The following is a 6,577-nucleotide window of genomic DNA, read 5'->3' on the forward strand; positions in this document are numbered from 1 at the left end:
AGGGAGACCGCGGGTGACCGCAGGGCGGGGGGGGGTGTCCTGCAGGAGGACCTTGGGCAGGACACACAGGTCCGGAGGCGGGCACGGTATCTGCGGGATGGCAGGTCCACAAAAGCATCCAGGGACATGGCCACCCCTCCTGTTTCTGCCTCAAAGCCTTGGGGCCAGGGTCGGGACAGGAGGTGGGGGCAGGCGGACCTCGCCAGGTGGCCAGGAGCCCTGGGAGAGGCAGCGAGGGCAGTGGAGCCCAGGAGGGCATCTGATTAGCCCAGCAGAATGACACCCAGTATCCCCCAAGAGCCTGGATATCCAGATGGGGGTGGACACGGCGACGTGGGCAAAGGTGACAATGACATCAAGCTGTGTACCTGCCCCACAGGCCCAAGGGGGCTCACCCCCACACAGGCACAGCCCTCCGGGATGCCTCGGCCTTGGCAACTGAGGCAAAACCAAAAAGGAGGAGACGGAGAGAGGTGGTAGTCTAATGAGCTCGACCCTCAGACAGGACAGGGGTCCTCATGGCCGAGAGAGGCAACCGGGACAGCTTCAAATGTGCATCCCAGGCATGCAACAAACAGGCCACCCATGGGAACAGAGAACAGAGAGGCTGGGGCCATCGAGGCCTGCGCCTCACTTTACATGGACAGAGGCGCTGGAAGGCACTTCAAGGACCCGGCACTGGGCTGGGGACAGAACCAACAGCCAAGGCGACCTTCCCCAAGGACACAGGGAGACCTTCGTGAAGGTGAGGGGGTCGCTGGGGTCCCAGGAAGGGTGGGAACCTCCAGGGCGTGTTTGTTTCTACCTTGGCCAAGCTGCAGACCCTCCCCAAGGGGACCTCAGCAGTCACATGAGGCCTTCTCCCCTCCAGCCACACCAGTGACTCTCCAAGCCCAACCCACACCCCAGCCAGGGACCACGAAGCTCCCCTGGACGGCAAGGACCTCAGCTATTCCAGTATTTATCTCCAAAAGGAAGAGCTAAGCCCAGAATCCCAGCACTCTCGGAGGCTTAGGCAGGAGAACCACAAGTTCAAGCCCAGCCTGGACAAGTTATCGAGGCCCTATCCTAAAATAAAAAATAAAACAGGGCTGCAGATGTAGATCAGTGCAAAGGCCCTGAGTTCAGTCCTCAGTTCTGCAATAAATAAATAAATGTTAATAAATAAAGGGAAGAACTATTTTTAAAAACATAATGAAATACCAAATTACACCTAAAAGAATAACAATGTCTTGAAACTCATTGAACTTTAAAAAAGAAAATCATTAAATATCCACTCAGTGTTTAGCTTCCTTTCTTCATTAATGCCACCCTCCTTTCCCTTCGGTTGAATGGGATACACATAAAGTCTAACCCTTGCAACTAGCTGCTACATCTTTCCAACCTAATCTGGATCCGCCCTTCTGCTCTTGGCAAATTCTATTTTATTAAAGGTTCATCGAATCTCTTTTCTATTTTTTGCCTGTAAAATGTAGCTCCGTGAGTCTGATTTTTGCCTGAAATGTCACAGAAATTTCAGAGCCAGTCCTCTGAATTGCACATTTTCACCATTAACAACAACAAAAAAGAGACGAAGAAAATATTGCTGATTCTTTAATAAAAGTTAAAATTTTTACCAAAAAAAAGTTAAATTTTTTTTAAGTTAAAATTTTTAAACATTAAAAAAGAGAGAGAGGGCCAGGGATTTAGGTCAGTGGTTCTGCTGCCTGCTGTGCAAGCGCAAGGACCCGAGTTCTATCCCCAGTACCAAAAAAAAGAAGAGAGAGATGAAGAAAGTGGCCCTTCCTTCCTGCTGCTGCGGAAGGAAGAATACTATTTTGCATCATGAAATTGGTCTAAAGAATCAGCTTCTGTAAAGTGACAGGTTGAGAATGTTCTTTAACATCCATCTTGTTCTCCTGCAAAGCTAGGAGGCTCCGGTGAATTTTCCTGGCACGGACCTGTTCTGTTCTCTGTTCCTTCAATCTGTCCTTGAAAGGATAACTGGAACAAAAGGATCTGAGATTCTCTCAGAAAATGTTGCAATATCCAAAAAAAAAAAAGACTCCTAAAGAAGTCTGAATTCTGATTGGTTGTCTTCCTTGATTATTCATTGCCATGGTGACAGAGAGGTTAAATAACATCCCCGCATTTTTTAAAGAATAGATACTTGTAGGTTTTTCTCTGTCAAGTCAGAAAAGTATCTTTTTCTCTTTCCACAAAAAATGGTGAAATAAAAGCCTAACACTCTTCTAGATTTATTTTATTTTATTTTATTTTATTTTTTATTTTTTGGAACACAGAAATCGAGGGTCTCCTCTTACCGAAATTAACAAAAGCGCTCAGTAGGGCGTGGAGCGGACTCAAATCCGAGGGCAATTGTTAATATTAAATCTCGCGCCCTCTGGTGGTCAATACGAGAAACGCAAGGCCGTATTTAATGTAAAAAAGCGACTCCACTCATTTCCGTTCACCCAGTTTGCAGACCATTACACCGCCCCAGCGAACTAAAACATCAGGCTTGTTCCTGGTAGTAGCATAAGGCCGAACATCTCTTTTTTTTTTTTTTTTTTGGTACTGGGGATCGAATTTAGGTCCTTGCACTTGCGCAGCAGGCGGTGAAACCACCCAGCTAAATCCCCCGCCCCGGGGCCGAACATCTCACTGCGTTGGCCAACAAAACACGATGGAGGTGACACCATGCCAGTCCTGGACCTAGCTTTTAAGATTTTCAGCAGCTTCTACCTTGATCTTTTGAAGTCCCGAGCTGCCGTGCAAGAATTACAACTCCCTTAAGAGCACAACGCTGTGGGGGTTGAAGTTGAGGCTGTGGAGAGAAGCTGAGCTAGCGACCGGACCGCGGGCGCCACGGGAGGTGGTGGAGGAGGTCCCGCAGGAACCCAGAGGTCGCTCCTGCCCCGGAACAGCCGCGGCCTCGGCCGCCGCCTCCCGGTCCCGGAACTCGCAGGCCTGCCCTGGGCCGCTCCGCTTTGCATTCCTCACGCCTCAGCGCCCTGTCCGGACCGCACCCGCCGGCCCCATGAGGAGGGACGTGAACGGAGTGATCAAGAGCAGGTTTGAGATGTTCTCAAATAGCGATGAAACTGTAATAAATAAAAAACTTCCCAAAGAACTCCTCTTACAGATATTTTCTTTTCTTGATGTCGTTAACTTGTGTCGCTGTGCACAGGTTTCCAGGGCCTGGAATGTTCTTGCTCTGGATGGCAGCAACTGGCACCGAATTGATCTATTTGATTTCCAGAGGGATATTGAGGGCCGGGTAGTGGAGAACATTTCAAAGCGATGTAGAGGGTTTTTACGAAAGTTAAGTCTTCGTGGGTGTCTTGGAGTAGGAGACAATGCATTAAGTACATGTACTAGCCTTAGCAAGTTCTGTTCCAAACTCAGGCACCTTGACTTGGCTTCCTGTACATCGATAACAAACATGTCTCTCAAAGCAAGGGGTGAGCGAGGGGTGTCCACTGCTGGAGCAGCTGAACATTTCCTGGTGTGACCAAGTAACCAAGGATGGCATTCAAGCACTAGTGAGAGGCTGCAGGGGACTGAAGGCCTTATTCTTAAAAAGGCTGCACACAGCAAATCACAGATGAAGGTCTCATTACTATCTGCAGAGGGTGCCATAAGTTGCAGTCCCTCCGTGCCTCTGGCTGCTCCAACATCACAGACGCCATCCTGAATGTGCTAGGTCAGAACTGCCCTCGGCTTAGAATATTCGAAGTTGCAAGATTTTCTCAACTAACAGATGTGCGTTTTACCACTTTGGCCAGGAATTTCCATGAGCTTGAAAAGATAGACCTGGAAGAACGTGTTCAGATAACTGATAGCACATTAATTCAACTTTCTATATACTGTCCTCGATTTCAAGTGTTGAGTCTGTCCCACTGTGAGCTTATCACAGATGATGGCATCTGCCACCTGGGGAATGGGGCCTGTGCATATGACCAGCTGGAGGTGATCGAGCTGGACAACTGCCCACTCATCACAGACGCGTCCCTGGAGCACCTGAAGAGCTGCCACAGCCTGGAGCAGATCGAGCTCTATGACTGCCAGCAGATCACGCTCGCGGGGATCAAGAGACTCAGGAACCACTTACCCAACATTAAAGTCCAAGCCCACTTCGCACCTGTCACTCCACCCCCATCAGTCGGGGCCAGCCGACAGCACTTCTGCAGATGCTGCATTATCCTATAACACTGGAGGGGTCAGCTGCGGTGAACTGAGTATTTGAGAACACTCTAGAGTCACCTGGTGTCTCCAGCAGAAGTGACCCCAAGGTTCTGGGTGGGGTTACAGAGTGAGGCAGTGTCCAGGTCCCCTGAGCCACACATACGTATGTGTCCACACCTGACCTCATCCACTCTGGCTTTGGCCATGGGACTGAAGTTCGTGCTGGCTTTATCAAGTGGATTGGTGAAACTTAACCATTCCTGCTGGATGTGCCCAGAAGAGCATCATAGGCCAGCAGAGAAGGGGGGCCCTCAGCAGACCCAGTGTTACTGCTGTGATGGTTTCTTTATTTTGTTAAGGGGTTTCTCTGGGGATTTTGGAACAGTAACTGCAGTCATCCAGGGTCAAGGAAAGCATGGAAAAACAATACATGATGTATCCAGGGACCAGAAAGAAATTTCTTTGCATCCTAGAAGTGGTAGCCATCGTTACGAAATGACTACATAGCTTCTGTGCTTCCTGTTTCCATGCCAACATGCTGAGCATGCTCACAAAGAAGGCTTGTCCATTCCTCGTGTGTTTTAGTATTTGGCCCAGGGGATTCTTAAGTACTACATTGAAATCACTGCGGAGCGGATGTGGTTACTCAAATTGTCACTGTCTGTATCACACCACACACCTGTCTTCCTCTCTTCATGGCTCCCTCTGCACTCTTGCTTGGTGTGTCCCCCGGTCACAATCTGCTACTCAAATAGTTGTTACTCTTTGGCTGTTATGTTTACAGTTTGCATTTTGGATGATTAGTTGGGGATATCAAACATTTTTAAAAGAGATATTATCAATAAATATTTTTTTAATTCAAAAAAAAAAAAAAAAAAGAGCACAATGCTGTGAAAGGACCATGGAGAATTGAAGCTTCCAGACGTGCAAGGGAAGAAACCATCTTGGAAATGGATCCTCCGGCCCCCACTGCCTCAACTAATCCTACATGGGGCAGAGCCAGATGCATTCCAAATTCCTGGCCCACAGAGTCCTGAACAAGCTTGGGAAGAAAATGTACTGTGGAAAAATTACGAGAAAAGGAAAAAATGGAAACAAAGTCTTTGTTAATAGGGAAGGGTGGAGGGGGTGAAGGGAGGGCAGGGCAAGGGGAAACAGTAAGAACCAAGATACATCATGTACAGGTACAAGCTCCCAATGAAAAATGTAAATGTATTGTATAGATAAAATGTACCAATAAAAGAATTTAAGGGGAAAAAAAAGAAAATGTACTGTGTCCACTTTACAGAAGGGGACACTGAGGCTCAGAGAAGGCCAGTCGCTGGCTCCAGGGTGTGAGCTCCTGTCTGCCTGGCTCCAGAGACTCTGCTCCTCCACTCCAGGAAAGACCTCAAACAGGGGTGTGGCATCTCAACACCGCTGGAAGTTCTCACAGGACAGCTGATTGCTGAACACCTGGTACAACCTCTGGGCCTTGAAGCCAAAGGATGGCGTTTGGGAAGAGAATGTCACCTTCCCAATGGCACTTAAAGATCCAAGGCTGAATCTGCCTTTTATAAAAGTGAAATCTTGGGGCCGGGGATTTAGCTCAGTGGTTCCAACGCCTGCCTAGCAAGCACAAGGTCCTGAGTTCAATCTCCGTACCAAAAAAAGAAAAAAGAAAAAAAGTGAAACCTGGTCATGGCAGCACACACTCGTAATCCCAGCACTCTAGAAGCTGAGGCAGGAGGACTTTGAGTTTGAGCCCAGGCTGGGCAATTTAGCTACTCAGTGAGTCCCTGTCTCAAAAATTTTTAAAAAGGGGCCAGGAGCTGGAGATGTAGTTCAATGTGAAGCCCCTGGGTTGGTTTAATTCCCAGTACCACAAAAAAAAGCGAGAAAGGAAACAGAAGAGGGGTCAGGGATTTAGCTCAGTGGTTCCGCTGCCTGCCTCGAAAGCGCAAGGACCAGAGTTCGATCCCCGGTACCAAAAAAAAGGAAAGTGGAAACAGAAGTGGAAGGGGAAGGAGAGGAAAGGAGAGGGAAAAGAAACCTCTCCAGGCCAGATCTACAAAGCCAGCCGCTCTGGGGTGAGGGAGGACCCTGAAACTGCTCTCTGGGGAATTCTGGTTCAGACTCAATGCCTCTGCCCTGGTGCACTTTGGTCAGCCTCATAATTGAAGCTGCCACCTCCAGCTAACTTGGTGGAAGGGAAAAAAAGAGTCCAGAGACACAAATCTCCCCTTAACCAGGGCACATGGAAATCCCTCCGGACAGCACCGGAGTAGGGAGCATCCGGCTGGGGACTTGCCAATTTCCTGACTCAGCCTCCCAGGGTGCTGGGATCACAGGCCTGCACCACTATGGTGGGCCTGAATTTCTTTCCAAATCCATAACCACACACACAAAGAACGGCCCCACCCTGTGGTAG

At 48.7% G+C, this 6,577-nt stretch overlaps 1 pseudogene; it reads left to right on the forward strand.

The window, feature by feature from the left end:
* The first annotated feature begins 2,571 nt into the window (after positions 1-2,571).
* On the forward strand, positions 2,572-4,191 carry LOC101725256 (F-box/LRR-repeat protein 20 pseudogene; annotated as a pseudogene).
* Positions 4,192-6,577: the final 2,386 nt, after the last annotated feature.

Source organism: Heterocephalus glaber, unplaced genomic scaffold (assembly GCF_053883595.1).
Source record: "Heterocephalus glaber isolate CG9 unplaced genomic scaffold, H.glaber_assembly_v1.0 deba00001744, whole genome shotgun sequence".
In the NCBI taxonomy this organism is placed as follows: domain Eukaryota; kingdom Metazoa; phylum Chordata; class Mammalia; order Rodentia; family Bathyergidae; genus Heterocephalus; species Heterocephalus glaber.